Here is a 23975-nt window from a genome sequence, read left to right as displayed (position 1 = left end):
AAAAAGAAGGAAACCCTACCATCTGTGACAACATGGTTGAACTTGGAGGACATTACACTCAGTGAAATAAGCCAATCACAGAAAAACAAAAAAAGGATGATTCCACTTCTTTACCTAAAATAATCAAATTCATAGAAGCAGAAAATGGAGTTGTGGTTACCAGAGGTTAGTGGATGAAGGGAATGTGCAGTTTTCAACTGCAATAAAATTTCAGTTATTTAAGATGAATTACTTCTAGATATTTGTGGTACAACATAGTGCCTAATGTCAATGATGCTGTTATGCATGTAAAATTTGTTAAGAAGTTATATCTCACATTAAATGTCCTTACCACAAACAAAACATAATGAACACAGCAACAATAGCAGCAAAGATATGTGAAAAAACTTTTGGCGCTGAGGAATATGTCTATTAAATTGATTGTCATGACAGTTTCATGGTATAGCCACATTTCCTAACTCACAAATTGTGTGAGTTAAATACATGTAGATTTTGGTATATCAATTATACCTCAATAAAGGTGTTTAAAAAATACCAGTTGACTTAATAAAATTTTGTTTTCAGATGAGGAATACCTTCACATTAGCTAGAATTGCATACAGTCTTCGGCAACTTCCCACCATCCGCCTCTACACAGAAACCATAGACACGGTTTTGGGTAGTTATTCTTCCATGTTTTTCTGACTTACCACAGTCAAAAAAAAGTATACTAAAGTACCCTGAGTAAATGCTCCGCAGTAAAAAAAATTAATTAGCACTTTAACATATGAATGCAAATGTAAAACATCTTTTACCATGAAATTTATATTTAAATGGTCAAGAAGTCACTGAGTTTCCATGTTGAGACTCAGAGAACCTGACAGTCACCTCATGTAACAGCTTTTTCTTGTACTCAACAATCAGACGGCCTTGTAAAGAATAGAGGCTGGCCTATCTACTGTCCAGAATAAAGATTTTCCTTTATTCTATATTTTCTATGGTGAGTATATTTAAGCATAAATGCTTTAAATTAATAGTAATGTTACTCTAAGGTATATGCATCATTTTACTTAATTTTATATGCATTTAGACCTTTGTCTTTAAAAAATAATGTAGCTTTAGTATGAACCAGTAAGGAAGTGAATTAAGAATGAAAATGTAGTACTCTTAATTTTCTTTCTTATTTTTATGTATGTTTTGGGGAAAAAAAAATTCCCCAATGATGATTTTAGAATTATTTAGTTCACAATGAAAATACATGGAAATGATTCAAAAATTCCAAAGGAGATATTAACATCTCTTATGTAAATATATTTTAGATGATTTTCATAATATACATGACAGCATTTTTTCAAAAATGAATATCATGTTACTCAGTAGATCAATATGGGGCCTTTAGATCAATTTAGCAAGTAATTATATATTCAGAATCCCTTTCCAGATGTGAGCATTATCAATTTGTTGACAGCTTAAAAAAAATCCAAATCAGAAATACCCATTTCAACTTAAAGTTATATGAAATGCTATACTGTTCTAACTTTTAGTGACACCAGAGGGATTATATCACACTGTCTGAATATAGAAAATTATAATACAGGGATAATGATGGGAATCTGAAAACTTTTATCACTCAGTAATCAAAGAGATGGAAGTTGAGTCTCAAAAGTCTAGGAAAATTTTCAGTACCATAATACCATAATTTTTCCAAGTTTACATCATTTTATTTTGGAGAATATATTGTCAGGGCTTTATCCATTTTTCTTTAAAATTAAATTTATAGAATTCTCTGATTTTTATGTAAAGTCTATAAATCAATAAACCATTATTATTGTTGTAATCCTTTGTATTATATTTTTACTACAAAACTAATAGTTGTAGAAATAATTGAAAGTGAAGTAGTAATGTGGTGTTAACCACAAAGAGTAATCAATTTCACTGTGTGAATAACACTTTAAAATGCCAATATACTTCTTACTTATAATAATGTTATAAGACTCCTAAGTCATTATATAATTGTAATGATTGAGACTTGATATATTAAGCATCATAAAGTAAGAATTATATGCTGCAAATCATTGTAGTGTTCTCGGTATCTCCTATAGTTATAATGGCATGGATTTATGTTATAGATTTTTCTTAATCATTTTTTTTACATTGTATCTTGAGTGAGGAAATCTGGTAGCAAGTTCCAGGCTCTGGCAAACAACAGCTACCAGTGGAGTCATCCCTGCTACATCCGTGAGTGTGAGACAGTGGAATTGATGCTTACCTGGCCAACTTGACAGAGATGTTGTGAAAATCAAATGAGACAAAAAACTATGAAAACAATTCATAAATGCCAAAGTGATATGCAAAGATAGTATAAGTGAGAGTGATTATATATAGATAAATATAGTTTAGCAAGACGAGAGAAAGCGTGATCTTTAAATTCATGCAGATCTGGGTTTGATTACCGGAACTGCCTCCAAATAACTGAACATACATAAGTTACTTAACTTCTCTGATGCTCAGTTTTCTCACATGCAATTACATGGTGCAAGAATTAAATGACATAATATATGTTAAGCTTGCAGCATAGTGTTGGGAAAGACAATGCTCCCTGAATGGCAATGGTTGTTGTTGTTATTACTATTACTACTGTTATTGAATTCAAAAGTTTTAGACCATATGTAAATATGAAAATTAACTAAATAAGCTTTACTTGCATCATTGGAAAACTACAGGTTCTCTATAGACTAACTCAACATTGTGGGATGTTTTCTTTTTTAAGTGATATTTAATAAAATTCCAGTAAAAATATAATAAAACTTTATAACGAAGTAAGCTGATTCAAAAATGCATGTGGAAAAAATAATACATGGAGAAAGTTGGTATTTTCCTAAAACTAAAGAGTAATAAGGGCAGAAACTAGCCATGCCCAACCACAAAATGTATAATAAAGCCATATTAAATAAGTTTGGTATGAGCATATGAATACATAAACATAATCTGAAAGACATAACAGAAAGTCCAGAATATGAATATGTATGTATGTAAGTATAATACAAATTTGGCATATGAAAATTAGCATTTTAAATTGGTGAATATGTGTGAGTGTGTGTATGACATTGGGTCCATCATTTAAAGAAAACATGGTTGTAAGCATCTTGGGGAAAGAAAACATTATTCTGCCTACCACACTACTCTTGTTCTTTGAAAACCAAATTTGAATGCCGTAACCATGCTTTATAGGTATCTAAGCAAATTTGTAACAGAAGAAACTTTAATAACTTTGACCTTTAATGAAATACTGTGAAAAAGCAAGTAAATGGATTCTCCTCTAAAGCTTCCAGAATACAACAGCATCTAACTGATGCCTTGATTTTTATCTGAGTGAAATGCATTGTGAACTTTTGCCTTCTAGAACTGTAAAATAATCAACTTATGCTGTCTGAAGACAGACAGAGACAGAGAGGGAGAATATGTGGCTGTGGGGGGAAAAGTCTGATCTCCATTTTCCACACACTAAAGCAAAATTTTTCCTGCATACCAAAATAAATCCTAAAATAATTATGTTTAATTAAAAAAAATCCATAAAAGTATGAGATTCTTAAAAAAATCTTAGACTGATTTGTAAAGATCACATAATCTTGGTTTATGAAGCAATACATAATACAATAAAGCCAAGAAGGAAAAACATATATAAATTTGACTATGTAAATATATGTAAACTTGACTACATAAAAAATTTTATTGTCTTATATGAGATATTAAAAATTATAAAGGTTGTGAATCTAGGATAAAAGACAACATTTTGCTTTCTCTTTTCTAATCTTTATTAATTTATTTACTTTTATCATGCACATGTATTACTTTTTCAATAAATAAGTTATAATACTTTTTTTTGATAAAGCATTTATTAGACATCATTCTTTCTACCACTTTTACATGTAATGGTTGCCTCCTCTTTTTTTTTCACATTTTTTTATTGTTGTTCAAGAACAGTTGTCTCCATTTCCCCATTACCACTCCCCCCACCCCAGCCATCCCCACTTCCCACCCTTGAACAGTGTTTTTTTAATGTGGGCTAGAAGTGAACTTGTCATACTTCCCTAAATTAACAAAATTAATAACTCAAGAAAATATTAGATTTGATAACTAAAAGAGTCCTTTATATATTAATAATCTTTCTGCTCTTTGAAGGAAAGTATTTTATACATCCTTATTTTTAATGTTTATATACACTTTGATAGAAAACTCATAGACTGAATTTTGTAGGGGTAAAAATGCAAGTCATGGCATAACTAAAGAATATCACATGATAAAAAAATAATAACCCCATCATGTGGTACAACTTTGAGGAGTAATGATTCCGTGAAATGTGAAAGAAACAAACTGAATAGGCAATGCAAGAAGAGCTTTCCAATGTTAACAGAACATTATGTATGTGTTGGAAGAAATGTGAGAACTTTAATGATTCAGTCATCAGGAGAATCACTTTCTTTTAAGAATAAAGAAAAAATATAGACAAGTTGCATGAAAAATATTAATAATGAATGATGGGTTGTCTATTTGGCATTTAAGGTAAATAAGAAAAACGACAGTGAAGAAAGGACTCCAAATGTTTCTGTCTAGATTATGTGTATGACTGCTGAGTTAGAAGACATAATGTGTGGCTGTGGCACCCAGCAAGAGCTCTCCCATGAGTCATCAAGTTCTTGATCAAGGGTCCTCAATGAAAAGGTTGAACACATTTTCAGGAATATTTTTAACTGCTATAAAGTGATATTTACTATACTGACCAATATTTATAGCTAATACATGCACTGATGAAGAACTATCATTCATCATTCATCATCAGTATTATATGTGTCTATGATGTAAATAGTGTGTAATATTGGCTTACATTGTTTTGCATTTTCAAGAACTATATATTTTTTCAAAATTATATAAGGCTGATCATTACAACAAAGATTTTGAAAAACTAGTATGTGTTCCATTTGTTACATGGGCTAAGTTTCTTCAATATTTCCTAGCTATATGGTGTCATCATATTTAAAAATATGTTAAAGCAAACATGTGTTCTAAGTAGATAGATAATGACAATTTATTTTGTTAAGAAGGACATAGAAATAGGATTCACATTATAAAAACTATATATTTTCGAGAAGCTCATCTCATAAATAACTTACCTGGTGTACATTGCAATTGATGCTGAGGCTTATCAGGCACTAACCTCTTGTTTATTACAGACCTATTTTGTCATTTTGATGGTAGTGATTCAAGTGTGGCAATCTTCTTTCCTTTCTCTGCTTCACTAGCTACGTGGCTTCCTTTGGCCAAAGCCATACTGAAACATACACTTGAATTTCGCACGTTAGGGCAGCCTGGGAGCTGAATGGAATCTTATTAACTGACCTATGAAATTAGAGACTTAGAAATCACAATGGGTGAGTACAAGTTGGGTTGTATACATAGATTACTGTTTTAAATATTTATCTCTTTAACATGACTATAAATCCCAGTAAACAATTTAAAAACATGGAAACATTGATAACTTGTATATTTTTTTAGCATGTAAATGTTAATATACAGGGATGGGCAAAAGTAGGTTTACAGTTGTGAGTAGGTGAAACAGTTTATTCTTGCATTATTAACTATTGTGTTATTTTTCATATGAACAACTCTAAATCCCACCCCTCTATGTTCCAATTCTAGCAATTCTATAATTTGCTAAAACTCATCTGGAAAATAGTATGTCTACTCAGTAGGGGCATCTTAGGATCAATTAGCTGTTCACTGTAGGTAAAGATAAAACATCACAGATGACTTATAACCATTAGATGTATGAATATGCTCAAGATCAAGTATTGAAAAAGATGGGCAAAATGTTTACTGTTAGAATACAAGAGGGCAAAAGAAAAAATAGAAATCTGAATGAAAGGGATTTGAGAAAACAAGTCAAGTAAACCCTACCAATGAATGCAAACCCTGAAAGTCATGATTTCTTAGATTATGAAAACCCAACAATTTCCAAAATTTTCTCTTGTAGCCCAGACTTACTCCCTGAACTCCAGACTTCCATGTCTAATGACCAAGTAGAGACCTCCACTTTGATACCTAATAGGCATTCTGCACAATATGCCAAACTGAACAGTCTTGCTACCACAGAGTTGTTCCTCCTGTCCTCTTCAACTCTATATATGGAAGCTCCTTCCTGAGGTGGCTAAGGACACACACCTTGGAACCATCCTTTGCTCTTCTAATCTATCCCTCCAGTACTATCAGCTCGACCTTCAAAAATACAGAATCTAGCAACTTCTCACCACCTCTACACTTACCACCCTGGTCCATGCCACCATTGTAACTTGCCTGGACTACTGCAGTTGCCTCCCACCTGTCTAACCTGCTTACAAGTCTATTCCTCTCCATTCTATTCTCATCACAGATGTCAAAGGACAACAGTTAAAAAGTAATTCAGGCTGTAGCATCATTGTTCAAACCTGTTCAATGGCTTTCCACAGTACTCAGAAACGAGAGCCGATTTCCTTCCAATGGCAGCACCGTTCCACTCTCCCATCCCACTCTCTAGGGTATGTCTGACTCATCACAGGCCAAGTTGCTGTTTCTTAAACACACTAATCCCCCTCACAGCTCAGTTCCTTTGCCTTTGCTTTTCCCTCTGTCTAGAACATCTTTCTCCCTGATGTCTATTGGTATAGTTTCAATCAGGTCTTTATTCAAAGCCTTCTCTGGCCACCCTATCAAAATTAGCTACTTTTTCAAATGTAGGTAATCTACCTTCTGTGATGATTTTTTTCCTCAGTGTCTATTGCCATTCAATGTACTCTGTATGTTACTTATCTCGTTTATTGTTTTTCTCTTCTCATTAGAATATGAGACAAAACTGGGATGAGGATTTTAATTTTTTGTTGGCTGCTGTGTCCACAATATCTAGTGGACATATGTCCACTAACATGATCCTTCCATCCCCATTTCTGGGCATATACTCTTTGACTAGTTTTGTAAAGTTCATAAGCATTTAAAGGGCCTACAAAATTCTTTAACTTCTAAAAGAATGACAGGATTCATACTACAAAAACAAATAAATCTGCAAAGTTAAAATTAATAAATGTTTAAATGTGTTATATGATAAAACAATAATTCAAAAATTACAGCATTATATAAGGTGAGATCCCCCAAATGGAATTTATTTATTTAAAAATTATTTATTTATTCCTACATATTTAAACTTCAAAGTACTTCAAAGTCACCTTCAAAGTACTCTTCATCTGATGCAATACACCTACTGAGAGTTTTTTTTTTCCCACTGCTCAAAACAGTTATTGAACTCATTGATTTTGATGCTTTTTAGTGCTTCTGCCATTTTTTGTTTCACTTCTTCCACATCAGCAAAACTTTTCCCTTTTAGGACTTTTTCCATCCATGGACACAAAAAAAAAAGTTGCTGGGGAAAGATCTGGTGAATAGGGAGGGTGGGGCACGGGGATCATGCCATTTTTGGCCAGAAACTGCCGAACACTCAGCATGGTGTGGCAGGTGCGCTCACAAATCACCCATCATGAAATGGGCAAATGTGATGAAAGTGTTTTTAAAAAATTTCACTAAAGCTGAAAGCAGCCTCTTACAGTAATGCCAGCTGGTACACTGACACAGAGGGGTTCCTAGAACATACACCTAACAGGGGAAGCCTGTACTACAATGGGCCCACCTTCCAGAAGATAATTCATATAATGAAATTTCAATCATAACAATGAAATAAATAATTTTAGCAAACTCAAGATTATGAAAATTATGAAAACATTTCTTACTATCTTTAGGTAAGGCAAATATTAATGAGGAGATTGATATAATTGTGTTTGTTTATTTTTGTGGGGCTCCTAAAAATAAGAAGGGGGTCTTTTAAAGTGCTATTCCTTTGTTATTTATATCTCCAAATTCTTGGCACAGTGAAATATTACTATACTCTCATTTTCAGCTCTAATAATAATGTGCAGCTTAATGTTCTCTGCATGTGTTGACCCTCAGCTCCAATGGGCAAGCTGACTCACACTCATTCTTTAAAATGCAGCTCAGGTATCCTCTGTCCTGAGTTGTTTTCTCACTGACTCTCTGCCCTGTTGCAAGATAATGGAAACAAGTTGGTTCCTATAAACAGCATATGCTCATTTATGTTACTTCTCTAGCATTCTTACCTCAGCCTGCAGGCCCTACACCCCCTGGATATTGCTTCCATTCCCAAATTCATCCCTAGTCACTCTCTTCTCATATATCATGCATGCTCCTGTGTCACTAGTCTGCTTCTATAATGTAATTATAATTTAAGAAACTTGGTCCTTTCTGTTCTTTTCTCCCTAGGATGTTGTATCACCAAATCTTGGAATGGCTGGCTCCTCGTGCCTCAGCATGAATGGCCCAATCTCAGAGCAGTCTCTTCTGATCTCATAATCTCAATTAGCTTTTCTGCTTCATCTCTGAGCATCATAATACTTTATTTTCTCCAAAGTACTTTTGACTATGTAGTGTCATCTTGTTTTGATTTGTTTATTTCTTAGGCCCCTTTCCCTACCTCATCAATGATAGAATCACTGAATCAGAAAACTCAGTCCTGATCCCTGTTACAGGAGCTCACAATGAAAGGGTAACGAATAAATACTTGTTGAATAAATGAGGTATTTCCTATAGCAGTATAATTTATAAATCTACATATCTTTTTTTCACAAATCAGTCAGTTTCTAGAAAGTAGAAAGACTATGTCTCACTTCTTTTTGTATCCCCAAATGTTTTTCAAATGCATGAATCTTCATTAACACCCTCACCGGAAGCCCTTAATTTCAAAATACTACAATTAGAAATTTCAAGAAAAAATATGTAGGAGGGAGCTCAGAATGAATCTTTGAGAGATCAAACACAGGAAGTTTGTAGTGTCTTAACACATCATAGTGGAAGTAGTAACGCTCACGACATTTCATCTGTTTCCCTATATTTACCAGCCCTCGTGCAGTTCGGTGGAGCCATATCACTTTTCTGAACTGACACAGTGAAGAGGCTGTGTGCAATTCTGTGATCTTTCTATGCCTCAGGCATACTCACTTGAAATAACACTGTTACCATCAGAGCGTTAGCTCAAATGCACTGTATTTTACTCTACCATAAAGCCTATTTAAAAACTACAATCTCAGTTTAGATTAGACGCTGTTAGCTATTAGACAGAACGTAGAGTAAAAGATTTCTAATCTTCCACCTGGGAAATCTCAAGCATTTTAGGATGTAAAATAAAAGCTCTAAATGAGGAGTATGATGATTTCAATTTCACCATTCCTTAGATCCAATTTTTTTAGTTCTACTTTTCATTAGTGGAAAAGAGAATATCAAACAACATGTAAATAAAGATCATGTTAGGTAGAGATGAACATCCAGCTAATTTGGCTGGGAAGTTCTGGAGCATTGGCAAGCAGGGTGCCAACAGCAATTATTTTTGACTAATAAAAGTACTTACATTTTAGGAAAAAACAGAATAAAAAAGAAAACTTCAAGTAACAGAATACATTGTACTGATATTACCCACTACATATGACAAGGATATAAAACCTACAATCAAGTTAAAACAGGAAAAAAATGACATAATCTCATGTGTTTTTCCACACCATAAAACATGAAAAAAAATTATTTTGAAAATTTCTCATTATCACTGTGGTATTAACAAATAAACAGTTACACTACAAATTTATTTTTTTAATAAATAAATATCAACTACAATATAAACATTTTAAAACATCCCTTAAAAATGCTTTTGCTAAAAAACTTTCTCAATCCCTGTCAGTAGAGTATCATAATCTGAAACGTAATAAAGCGTAATGTGAATTCTTAGGCAGTGGATGAAAATGAGGAATATTTTTAAAGTAGAGATTTTTATCTGTCTACTCTTGCATTGGTTGTTTGGCTGGCACTGCTTCTGTGCTCTTCCCTTGGGCACAGTTTGAGGAGGTCTAAGGAGCGATCTGGCCCACTTTAAGGCTGCCAGATTGTTGGATGGAGTTTTTATATACTCACAAAGCTGAAAGCACCCATATAAAGTTTCTGGTCTATTTAAGAATATCATGGTATGCAGACTTATTTAATGAAAGGTATTTCTATTTACTTTTATTGGACATAATAAAACTCGTACTGATGGCCAATAAGCAAAAATACTCAAAGCAAGCTATCAGCATATAATATCACCAAATCATACTCTTGATGATAAGGATGATTTTAATTTAGATCAATAGTCTTCATACTAGCCAGTGATTACCCAAGGAAATCAAAATATGATCCAAAGAGTATGGGAAGAAAATAACAAATATTTATATTTATCTTTTATAAAAGAAAAAAGAAATCTAACTTTTGTAATATACAGCATGACACTGAAAGCCTTCCTGGATATGTAAATTGATCACGCCATTTAAATACAGATGTCACAGACACATGTCATATGCAGTTCATGAGGACTCCTGAGGACAGGGAATATGTTGCCTAGCAGCCCGTTATGCTCTTGTTAATTTCATGGTTTTAAGGCATGCTTCAGATTCTGTGAGTCCGGGTACATGGATTTATCATTTATGCTGTCTAATTTAAATAAAACTAACACTGACAAGGGGTAAGTGGCTTCAAAGGATTCCTGCAAGTAAGTCACATATTGAAGATGTTGCAAGTAGCAATAAGCCACAAAAATGGAAAAACTGACACTTTTTTGCTGTTAAAAGTAAGCTGGAAGCCAATTACATTCCAAGAAACCATGACAATTTAATCCTATCTGACAAAAATTCAGCCCTCAGAACTATTAAAAAGGCTAGTATATGACTTAGAATACACTACGCTTAGCAGTGAACTTCAGTGTATACTTTGGTGTCTGCGAATCATCTTTCTCATCTCTAATAGCCATTAAAACTAAACATTAAACTGGCCTTACAAACAGTTGTCCAAATCTCTGGATGATAAAATGTAAAACTAATATCTGGAAATAATGAAGCTTTTTATAAACATATAGCTTTAAAAAAAGATGTTTCAAAAATGGGTAAGATAAAATAACTATTTTAAGTGTTATTTCACATTCAAAATTTCTGTCTTCTATGTATTTTTACAATATATATTAGTCCCATGGTATATGTGTATAATTTACAAAACATCAATGAGTTGAAAATTTTTGATTCAAAATGTTCTCCAAAGAGATGAGTTAATAATAAAAAAAAAAGAAGTTCAGTATAATTGTCTAGTGCTGTGCTGCCCAATACAGTATTTCCTGTCTCCATGTGACCACTGAGCACTTAAAATGCGACACTTTTATGTTTTAAGCACTTAAAACATGTGTTACAGAAGAACTACATTTTTTATTTCATATAATTTTAGTTGACAAATTTTAAAAATGAAGCAGTGTCAGATACTGTTTTCTGTTAAACACAACTACATTTTTTTGGTAAGGCTATATTTTACTTTAGCTGTTGAAAATATAGCGTCTGAATTGAGATGTTCTGTAAGAATAAAATATAACACCATATTTCAATGTGTGAAAGATTCAAGATGTCCAATAATAAGTTTATGTTGATTGCATCTAGAAATGATAGTATTTAGGTTGAAAAAATACTAATTTGAACAAAATAAAATTTTTAATTAATTTTGTTTCTTTTTTACTTTTTTAATGTGTATACTGTAAATTTTAAAATTGCATATGTAGATTGCACTAAATTTCTACTGGACATTTGGTCCAGGAGCAGAAAGTGGTAGATGGGGAGATCTATAAACAGAACACTTAAGAGAATGGGTTCATAACTCTTTCAAGATTCAAAACTAAAAAAGTAGACCAATTTTTCTAACATATGAAAGGTGTATTATGCATACAATTTTGAAATATTATAAAGATATTTTAATTAAGATTTACTGAGCTTAATGCACCTAGGAATTCCCATTGATACCTACCATACGCCACTTGAGTTATATAGAAAAGTCATATCTGGTTAACTAGCATGACATTAAATTGAAATTACAGAACTTTAATTCTATGTCAGGAAAATAGTAGACCATTTTTTTTCTTCTGTGAAAAGACTGGACCAAAAGCAAAGGACAATAAAATAAAAATGGATATCAATTTGATCTTTTTAAGAGGACAATGAAAAACAATGTATTTCAGTTCTTTATCATATGCCATGGTTAAAACAAAAACTTAAAAAAAAAAAAGACCTTAAGTAAATTATCCCTTCTTCTTAAGGATATTGGATGAACTGGGCCAGCCACAGAGACACCTGGTTTTTTTCAAACACGCTGACTCAGTCTGCCTAATCCAGTGAGTCAGCAAAGTAAAATAATTGGTAGTTTTCTCATACAAAATAAATATCCAATTAAGCAATTTTTCTATGAATACATAGCGTTGAAATCTCTCTCTCCATTGCTTTATTTTCCATCTTTCCTGCCTGCTCCTGTTCTGTGTCTGGGAGATCCCTCTTACAGGACTCCAGTAACAGGAAGAGAAAAGGCAACCTATGGGGTAGGCAGTTGCAGGTATGTAAAGCTCACCAAAGTATTGTACATGAATGAGTTTGAACAACAAGGTTTGGCCTGTTTCTTTTTTTAAACATTCCCACACAGAATACTATTTTTATAACTCTCTCCTAAAAATGAAATCTCACATGAGAAACTTCTTTGGAAAAAAGTAGTGCCTAGAATACCTTTGATCTCTCTGAAGAACTAACATGTTTCATAGCTGTTCGGAAATTCGGATATAAAACTTAGTAGAGTTTCCAGCTCATAGCCCAAGGTAGCAATCTTGGAAATGTTTTAAAAGTATGTTTTTCTTTGTTTTGTTCTGCCTTTCCATGTCTTCTATTTTCTCTAAGCCTCACTTTTTATTTATATTTGAACATAACTTTATTTTATATACTCATATAAGCTCTCACAAACACTTCCTAAAAAATGGAGGGCTAAAAAGAGGTAAGCTCTTAACAAATGTTAATTACCTTTCAAAATATCAAGATTATGTAAATCATAATGAAATATTACTAATCGAATATGTGGATGGTACAGAGTAGGTGGGATTAGGGAAAAGTTAGAGATGTCTGCTATGGTCCCTCGTAAACAATGTTCTTCTAGAAAATAAAAACAAATATTAATAATAGATACAAACTGTCAGTGTTGGTATAGACTGGCTCTAAAACGAAATGGCAAATATACACCCTTAAGAAAAACAATTTCTTGTTGACTTAAATAAGTAAAATTGTGGTATATTTCAAGGAAAAACAACATCTAGTAAAGAAATCTTTTTATTTATGTTACAAAGGAAGAATGCATATTTTAAGGCTTTTTTCCATAAAGTCAAGAAAACAATAAAATGACATTAAAATCATTACATCTTTTTTTCAGGAAAGTTGATGCTAATTCTAATGATACTACCACAAGACTCCATTTTTAATAACTTATTTCTGTTTGAGTATGTTACAAGTCTCCAAAAGAACTGACTTTGTTGCAGAAAAGGTGCGGATTTTCAGAGCTCAAATTCAAGGAAGGAACTAGTAAATACCAGAACAGACATTAATATTGTTCTTGGATATGTCTCATTTCATATGAGGTATATGTCTCAGTTTTTTAGGTATGTTTCTAAATGGACACTTTGTTGATATATACATCAGTTGAGAAATAGAACTTTTCTCATATTTGGAAAATATTTCTAAGAATAATGGTTAAATCTGTGATCTTCTCTGTACTGCTAGAGAAAACAGGTAGGTGTGTGAGTAATCAATAGTTTAAGATCTCTTATCCCAATCTGTCTGTGGCAATAGTTACACACCTGTAATTCAATCCAAGATAGAAGAAAAATAAAAAGGCAAAGTTAAAGAAATTACAAATATTTTCCCTTTCTTCCACCTTAAGCTGAGCTCAAGGAACTTACAGAATTCATAGCCTGTTACGTATATAATGTCACTGGTTATACTTTCTGAAATATTGTATATGTTGCAATTCAAAGAGTGGTGTTTCAGCCATATTTTTATGTTTGCTTTATGCTTATGTGCACCAATCTTTTCACTCACCATATGCTAAGCAAGAAACAAAATAAATATTAAATGCCTGGTAAATGCAGAAATTGTGAATGAGTTTAAAATAAATTACAGCTTTCACACAAGACATTTCCAGTTCATGGGGCATTTCTCCAGTGGACCCAAGCACTTTTCCTGACTGCTACTGGGGACTAAGCATTGTCATCAACAAGACCTCGCCTCACTTATGTGGGACTCCACATGAAATTGGCATGTACCTGGGTAGCACTCTTCGGTGCATACATTCTTTACTGCCAGCCATTCTTTCTACTGCTCTGTCTCCTAAGACATTCATATCATAGCCTAAGAAGAGGACAAAGAAATGTGTATGCTTATTGATGACTTGTGAATTGTGTACACAGAGCACTCTGACAGTCTTGAAGAAACTGGAGAAGCAGGTAAGACACAGTGTTTGTTTTTTGGTTTGAGTGGCAAAGCATCAACTCGATTAAGAAGTTAATACACACAATAACAAATGGAGTTGGCTTTATGCATGCCAAGGTGAAGGCTAGCCTGCCTCAGCTACGAAGCCTGCGGAAGAGATAGATCAAGCCGGCTTGAGGTAATTTTATAGACAAGTCAGGTGACAGCCGGGTTATGTAGACTGGACAAGATGGATGTACATAGCAAGCAGAAAGTTGGGAATGATGCTGTTAGGCAGTGAGGGGGTTAGCCAGGTTTGAGTGGACGGAGCTTTCCAAAAACTGATAGAAGACATGGTGTGTTAAGAAGAGCATCGACATACTGCAGGAAATGACAAGAAACCTGTGGAATGGATCCCAGAGTTGCTGAAAAACATTTAGAGATATAGAGCAGGAGAAAACTAAAGAAACTGGTATTCTGTTATATTTTTTAGGTATGTTTAAGGTAATCTAAGATATAAGTTTGCTCTGGAGGTTCAGGGGCCAGAAGATCTAGCAATCCAAGGGGCGTAGGTAGGAGTCATAAGAATGGAAAAAAGAAGAATACAAATATAAGGGATTTAAAAAATATTGAACTGTGCTGACTAAAAACTGAACAACAAAAGGAAAAGGACAAAATCCCACTGTTTGTGGAGTAATAGTTCAAGAAGGACTTTAGAAAGAGAAGGATAGTATACGGTGTCCTGGTGGTGAAACCACAACACATTTCTAAGGTGAAGTAGTGAAAGTGGATGAAATGTCAAGGGTAAGGGCATGAGGTCACAGGAAGGTATGGGAGCATTGCCTTATTTTCTGACTGAGGAACCATCAGAGGGAGGACAGCACCATTGAAAACAAGCCAGCTTGAAAAGCACAACCCGAGACCTCACTGTTTGGAACAAAGAAGAAAACTGACCCGCAGTGAGAAAGAGATCCGTATCTCCATTTAAAAAAACAGTAATGCAGGTACCGCTCCCCCTCCCCCACTGCCACAATGCCTGGCTTTTCTCAGAGATACAGGGTGGGTGAGGGAGAAAACATTTAACTTCCTCTGCAAAGCCCTAAGGTAATAATACTCTCATCCTATTGATACAATGGCTAAAGGCTAGTCACTCCCTTAAAATCCTTCCTCTGTGCATTTGTATTTCATAAACCAACTTTGCTCATTTTAATTCAAATAGAGAACATTGCCTGGTTGTTTGTGGGTGGTCTATTTGTTTGATTTTTTGCATTATTACCACAGCTGCTTGTTTAAATGACTTATTTTGGTTTCTAATTATCTTTCATATTTTAATATTCTTTCAAAACATTTTAACTATCATGTGACTTTGTGAATGGATGGGAAACAACAACAGCCACCACCACAAAACCCAAACCAGAGCTATACCATCATGACAGAACAGAGAGGCCTGTCCTGGCTTCTTTAGTTTATTTTTCACCTCCACAAAAATTATTTTTCTTAACATTTTGGCTTTTCTTGAAACACAACTTAGCAAAATCTGTGCTAACAGTTTTATTTCTTTGTTTAATGCCAATGTTTCTTATTCATTGGGGGATCCAGAGAGGAAGGATTGAGTTTGAAATTTTGAAATACCGAGGGCACAGACCTGGAACTACCAGGAACCTCTACCGGGCACTTAGCAGATACTAGTGGAATTACTGAATAAATTAATAAATGCCTAAGTGAAAATGGTAACTTCTGTTCTGAAAAGGAAACTAAATACCTTGTTTATGGCTTGTCTAGTTGCAGTTCTTTGAGTACCTGGAAATAGTTCAGTTCTGGAAGAGAAGACCTTGACTAGGAATGAGTGAAATTTTTTACTCTATGTTCTAAGGTTTTATTCCAAATTTTGAACTTAAAGTCTCAAGAAAATAAACCACATATTCCCAACTTACTCCCAGAACTAATAAAAAATAATAATATCTCCTTTTTAGGGCAATTAAGAGGTTAAATGGGACCATATTAATAACTTAGAAAGACAAATTAGGTAATACCATAATACAGTAAATTATTACAATGTCTTATATTGACCACACTCTGGAATAACTGATCATATTGATTTATACCCTTTCAAAGCAGAAATTCAAAAGAGCTCTTCATAATTATGGTTTTATTCCTTTCATTATTAAAAAAAGAGAGAGAAATTGGCAAAATCTCTGTTGCTCCTTGTATGAAAGGCAGATATTCATACTTACCTGAGTCATCCAAAGCTTAGTTGGTGCCTCAGCCTTCTCTGTGCAAATATCAGTTCAACTCACTAACTTGTCAAGCTCTTCAGTTTAATGAGACACTAGCCATGTTTTTTTTTAATATTCATAGCAGAATGTCAACTTTGATCATGGTCTAGGCTTACTCAGCAAACCTTTCAAAATACAAATCTAATCATGTCACTTATCTACTCAATGTCCTATCATTGTTTTTCATTGTTCTTAGAAGTCCTAAATCTTTAACAAGATGCTGCAGGGTGCCTTGCCTCTTTTCAACCTTATTTGACACTGTTCACCTCTTACTCAAAGCGACCAGCTGGGTTTGCTCAGTGCCTTTGACAAGTCAGGTTTTGCTCTCCTCTCCTTTCACCTGCTTTCCACTCTACGACCGCATTGGATCAGTACCTCATGACTCTTCACCATCACATTAAATTCATTCAACACATATTTTCTTAGCAAATACCATGTCCAGGGACTATAGTAAGCTCTGGAGAACTAGATGACAATAAAACAAATAAACCAAATATAAACAGGAAATGTTTGGGTATGGTCAATATAATACAAATAACTTCTAAAAGTGGATGACTTGTGATGTGGTGGTTCTTTTTGGATTTGATATACATAGATGTTTCTCTAAGAAAATATTTAAACCAAGATCAGAAGAGCAGGAGCTAGCCTTGCAAAAATCTGGTGTAGAGGTAACAGGAAATATAAAATTCTGAAATAGAAAAGAGTTCGGTATGCATGGAGAACAAAAGAAGGCTGGAAAACAGAGAAAGAGCATTCTGAGTTGAACTAAGAGACACGGGTACTAAGAGATACAGATAAAGATTTATGCAAGGTTTTGTCAGTCAGGGCAGAGAAGAGTTCGAATTTTGTTCTAAGTGAATAATGGAAAGCAACTGGAGCGTGTTAAGTGAAAAAGTGAGATGGTATAATTTATGATTCAAATAGATAATCTTATTTTGCTTTGTGGAGAATGGATTATGTATATGTAAGAAGCAAAAGTAAAAAAGGAAAATAATACAAGAGGTTCAAGGAGACTTGGCTTAGTTGGGTAAAGGGGGAAATAGAAAAAAGGAAACTGAGCCAGGATATATGTTGACAGTTCAGTAAGAGAAGCTAATGACTTAGATGTTGAGCATAAAGTACAGACACATCAGAGAGAATCTGTAGTTTTTGTTTGATCATCACAGTGGATGGCAGCACCAATTGTATGTGTACAGTGTTCTGTTGAAGAGAAGACCACCTGGGTTACAATCCTAGTTCTACCACCTAATGCTGTTTGGCCAGTATGACTGTGAAAATGTTACTCAGCCTCTCTACATGTTTGTTTCTGCATTTATGAAATCAGGAAAATAATAACCCTATTTTATAGGGTTACTGTGAGAATTTAATAACATAATTATTTTAAAATGTTTAAAACAGCATTTTGGCATATCAGTCCTCAACAATCATAGTTATTATTATTGCAATTATTATTATAATCTAAATATGGGAGAAAATGTAACATGCGAACTTGAGAAAATCTACATATTTTGCCATTAAATTTGAGGTATTCATTAGACATGCACATGGAGATGTTGGTAGGTAAGCACATGAGTCTGGAATTCTGGGGAATAGTCAGTCTGGATGATACAGTTTTGGAAGTGACTTAGTATCTAGAGCCATGTATGAAGTCCCCTAAGGAAACACTGTGGAGGAAGAAGAGATGTGATCCCCACATTGTAATGATGCACGCCTCAGTGATTAGAGATTAGGGTAAGACAGGGAGCCAGAAAGAGGGCTGAGAAAGTGTAGACAGTAAGGTAAGGGATGATCCTGGAGTGATACTAAGGAACAAACATATAAGCTGGGACTAGTTACCTATGTCCTGTGCTAGGGAGAGATTACATAACATATGAATGGGCAGGTAACCAAAGGAATCTATCATCTGGAGGTCCTGGGTTATCTTGACAAGGATTTTCTCAGTAAATATAATAAATAGAAACTTGAATGTCACTTCATCTGGGATAGCTTTTCTGAGTGTCTAGAACAGATTAGCTCCTTTCTCAAGGGACCTGTCATTTCTCTAGCACTTATCATACAGGAGATTATAAAGAAAGTCAACTTCAAACAACTCATTATCTGCATAAAAGATATCCTTTGTATAATTATTCATTTATTTTCTATTTCTCCTAATTGTTATTCATCTACTGGGTAGTAAAAATCACATCTGTCTTGTTTGTCACAACATCATTGATAACTAGCAGAATGCCTGATACATAACACTGCTCAATTCATACTGGATGAATGTCTGGAGAAGTAAATCAATGAATGACCCAATGTTGCTGCACTTAAAACACATTTTTAAAATACTGACTTCTTTTAACTAACACCCACACTAATTGACATGATTAATTTCTATTTATTTCTAAGTTTTTGGCAAAAATAAATAATTACTTTTATTGAAGGCCACCTAAAATCATTTTGGAAGAAGTAGGTAGAATAAAATTAGTAAGCAGGTACCCTAGTTTGCACTATATCTATCTAGAGTTTATTTTCCAAGAGAGGAAACAATATCTCTACTTCAGGATATTGTTTTAGCACTCAATATAAAACTGATTACTATCCAGTCCTTATTAAAACCCAGTAGACACAACTGATATTTGAGAAAATAAATCTATTAGTCAAATTAACTGTCATTCTAAGTTGATTTTTAAATTTATCCTATTATAAGTGAAATTACCAAACATCTTACTTGAATTACATTTTGATTAATTCTTTGCTGAAACGATACTACAGAAATAGTGGGCATCTGTTATCATGTCTGTGGCAGGTACAAAGAGTGAATGTAAATAATTACTTACCAAGAATATTTCTGAATCTTCTATAAAGACTATCACATTTTGTATTGCTCAGGGTCCCAAATAAAAATGACTTACATGATAAACTTATTTGCAGTACAGTCCACTGTGAGAAAAACTTTGTGTCTTTTTTTCTGATGAATATGTATTTTCCTTCTATCTGAGAATAACAATTATGAAATTCAATCCATTATCCTTTTGATCTTGATTCTAGGAAACTGGGTTATACATTTCTGTTTAATTCCAGTAGATATTCATTGTCTAAGTTCCTGTATCTTTTTTCTAATATATATGTACTCCTATTCAATATAATTTTAGCAACCTATATGTGTGTATTGGTCACAAATTATGTCCACTGTTTTGAAGTACAAAGACCATCATTAAACAAAAGAAAAATAATGTTCTTCTTTCTTCTCTTTTGTTAATACCAGAAATAACCCACTCTTCTTGGTCTTGCTCAGATAAAACCACTTTTATTGAGACATTTTTGACTCTTCAAGTACAAGCTTACTCCCTCTCCTACATTCCAAGAACATATTATAAGATGAACACATCATCTTATAAAATATGCTTATATATTACTCTCTAATATGAGGTAACATTAAGTGTTTAAAATTCATGTATTTGTTTTAGGATTTAGAGCCAGAATGAAACAAAAACAAAGCAAAAACCCTAAGAATAATCATGATGACAAATTCCATTTTAGAAATTAATATGCCTTTCTTTCTAAATAATGAACCTTCCCTGGCCTTTACTGAATCTCCTTGCTGCTAGGCTGCTCAGATTCAAATGTGGGCTCAGATTGATCCAGCTGCTATTCTATGCTTCCATTTCAGTTGTTCTGACTTTTCTTTTTATATGTCATGACAATATATATACAAATTAATTAATAAATTAATATTACAAAATATGAAGTAGCATATCAATTATTACTTTAGGCTGTTTATATTTCCCCTGATTAGTTGGAATAGTCTTTAAAGATAAGGGCTATATTGTTCTTTTTGTCCCTCGTGGGAGACGCTGCGGGAAGCAAGTGTTATGTATACAACAGCTTACCACCAGAGTTACAACTATTTCTCTCACCTGTCTGATAATACCTAAAGGATTATTGTTGCATAGACAATACCATTAAAAGGATCAAAAAATCTCATTAACCATTTTAATAAAATAAAAATAAATGTAGTGTTCGCTGAAATTGACATGCAGTTAACAAAAACTCATTTTAAATGATTTAGTACTACATGGCACTATAAAGTAAGCTAAATATTATTCTTCAAATACAAGTAAATAAGCTAGGATTTTAAATTATTTTTTCCATAGACGGATAGTATAGACATTACAGTATTAACTAAAACATTTAATTAAACTCCAAAAATTTGTCAAACTTTCAAATAGTTATCAGTAACACTTCTAAAATCTTTAAACATTTTTTCTAAAATAAATTATGCATGCTTGAAATATGAACACATAATTGACTCTAAAATTTGTATATCCAGATAAAAGCAGCATTAAATTTCCTTCATATAAGAATCTTATGTTAAGTAAATTAGATCCTAACAGTGGTATAAACTTTTCATTTTTCTCTAAAAATGACTTATATATCTATTTTAAATTAAAAGAAGTGTTTGCAACACATTTTAACACTAAATTAGTTAACACATTTTTTCATTTTTGAGATTTACAAATGTATAATTTATATTGTTTCTATTTTTAAAAATGTTTATTGCACAATATCTTAATCTGAAGTGAACAAGCTATTTCACATTTTCTCCCAGTTCTGGTCTATAGGTCCATGTGTTTATCCTGTTTACCATCCTAACATTTATTATTTTCTTCCTTTAAGAACACAAAATCAAAACATTTCTCCTTAGCTTTTCAATATGATAATTTCCATTAATTATATATGAGAGTAGTAACATAACTATTAATAATTATTTTGAATATATTTTAAAAGCAGTATGTAACCATGTATAACATAATAGAGGATGGAGAGTTACCACTGGATGAGGACAAAGAATGTATATAATCAAGCATGAAAGAAAGATTAAATGTTCCCTAGACATGTAAGACTGACTCAGAGAAAGTCACAGAGAGAGTTCATGACAAAGCTGAGAAAGGGCAGCTGGCAGGCAGAGCCCTGCAGCCCCTGACTTTTTTCTGAACCTTATTAGCAGTTTTTCTTATCACTACCAACAGCATTTCCCATGCCATCGCAGTGGTGGGTAGTCTGTGTTACCTACCACCCTAAAGGAAACCCCAAAAGGGTTTTGGTTGAGGAACTGATCCAACCTATTCCCAGTTTCTTTAGAGCACTGCGAGCTATTTTATTTTTTAAGCTATTTCTACATTGTTAAGAAAAATAAATTTTTCTTAACACAAAAATGCTTTAAACTGGAAACTTGGCTGCTAGATTGCTGTATGAATTATATGACTGAAACATTATCACATTTTTACTTATCACTAAAACAACAGCAAAAAAAATTGTAATATTTCTCCTCCTAGAAGGCAAATCCAAATCCATATGAATTGCACTGCCTGCCTCAGACGTCCTGGTTTTTTCTGTCAGTCATCGGTGAGCAACAGCATCATAATTAGCCAGTTCATACATAGGCCCCCACAATGCATTTCCTTCACACCAAAATACCCAAATCAAAACACAGTTCAAGATTTCCTCTGATGTAGGAGCAACTATTATTTTTTACTTGATTTCCAGCATCATCCTAAGAGCAAACTAAACAGCAACACTTTTGGATGCTGGAAACCTTGGCTTACCTTGTTACTGTTAGACAAATATTAATGATGACATCAAAACCCTACTGTCTTTATTGTGGTTCTGTCAGATGAACTGTTGATCTGGCTGTGGCATACCATACATGCAAACTGTACTGAAACGAATGTCCTGAAAATTTGCTTTTCATGAGTCAATTAATTTTAGTACATTTCACAAGGCCCAACACATATTTGAGAAGAAAGGGACCAGATGCCCTTAAAAGCGGTACTAAAAGTTTTCTACTTTTCCATGCTGAGAGGAAATCTATGCAGAATCAGCATTCCTGGTGATGGCTGTCGGTGCACAATGTGTTTCAGAGGAAGAAGGGAGCCAACCATAGTTAAACCCTGAACTGCAGCAGGGCACAAACAAATATTTAACCCTGGGAAAATTGTCCATCATCAACACAACATTGTTTGCCATTTTACAGACCAAACAGGGGACTGAATTCTTCATTTTTTAGCTGGTTCAGCTGCTGTCCTGCAACATAATCATTTTGAGGGTGGCACTTAAAAACGGGATATAGGAATGCGTGTGGAATTCAAATTGGATCAAAATCAGGTCCTCATCAGTTCTGAATGCATAAAACACCAGTAACGCTTATATTAACATAAAAGCATAGCTCATTTTATGGAAATCTTACTTTGTGTGATTACAATCAATAACATAACAAGGCAACATGAGGTGTGACCAAAAGATTTTTTAAATATCTTTTTAGGTGTGCATGCATGAGACTAAGTGGATGTTCAAGTCTTTAAGAACATTGTTACCACACTTTAAAATATAATAGAAAATTTTCAGTTAGCAAACTGATCACTGCATCAGGATTTAAAACATGAGAAATTCAGAAAAATACGAGAACGATAATAAAAACAAGTGAAGTATAAACAGTACTTAAAATAAAATTAAATGCATTAAAGTTATTGAAGATCCTCACATTGAAATGATCCACAAGAAACAAATGACAACACTAAAATATTTAAGAATTATTATGACCATCTCTATAAATTTTCTAATCTACAGAGTATTCAGAGGTAGGAAGACATTTAAGGCTGTGCACTGAAATTATAAGAATATCTAAAGCAATGTTTGATTAGACACTATGGAGACAGTAATGTATACTTGGACAAAGCTGCAGAAATATTGTATACATACATTGATACAGTATATCTATTATAACATTCACGATATTCCAAATTTAAAATAGAGAAGCAGAAAAAGATCAAGATTTCAACTTTGCATGACTAAAATATCTCATTCCCCCAAGCACACAAATGATTGACAAAAAAGATTCTCTTTTTATATTTTGAGATTAGCCTAAATATAGGATTATAATCACATAGGAATTAGAGTAGTGGTAACTAACACTGAAGAGAAAAACAATTGATTTCTTGATAGCTAAATATGTAATATTAACAATTATTATAAAAGCAATTATAATTAAAATTCCTTTTTCAAAATATTTTAAAATAAAGAATGAAAAAGTAAGGTACCTCTTTGTGCCCAAATAACATTGTAAAATATGCCTACTTAAGTATAGAGTATGGAATAAGACTTGGAGAACAATAAAGGTTTAAAAAATTAAAATGTTTTTGATGACTTGTACTCTTTCAGCAAATAATAACTAAAATACTCCATATAAAGGTGTTTTATTAAATTATATAGTAATTTTACTCCTTAAATTTTGACAATACTAAAAAAAATTATACAA

At 33.2% G+C, this 23975-nt stretch overlaps 1 protein-coding gene across 2 annotated transcripts in view; it reads right to left on the bottom strand.

Annotated features, from left to right (window-relative positions):
• Positions 1 to 23975, bottom strand: part of NLGN1 (neuroligin 1) — a 630430-nt gene that overhangs the window by 402228 nt on the left and 204227 nt on the right. The window lies entirely within an intron of this gene.

The sequence above is a fragment of the Phyllostomus hastatus genome, unplaced genomic scaffold (assembly GCF_019186645.2).
Source record: "Phyllostomus hastatus isolate PE091 unplaced genomic scaffold, TTU_PhHast_1.1 phas_contig_86, whole genome shotgun sequence".
In the NCBI taxonomy this organism is placed as follows: Eukaryota; Metazoa; Chordata; class Mammalia; order Chiroptera; family Phyllostomidae; genus Phyllostomus; species Phyllostomus hastatus.
This window is presented reverse-complemented; position numbering and strand designations above follow the sequence as displayed.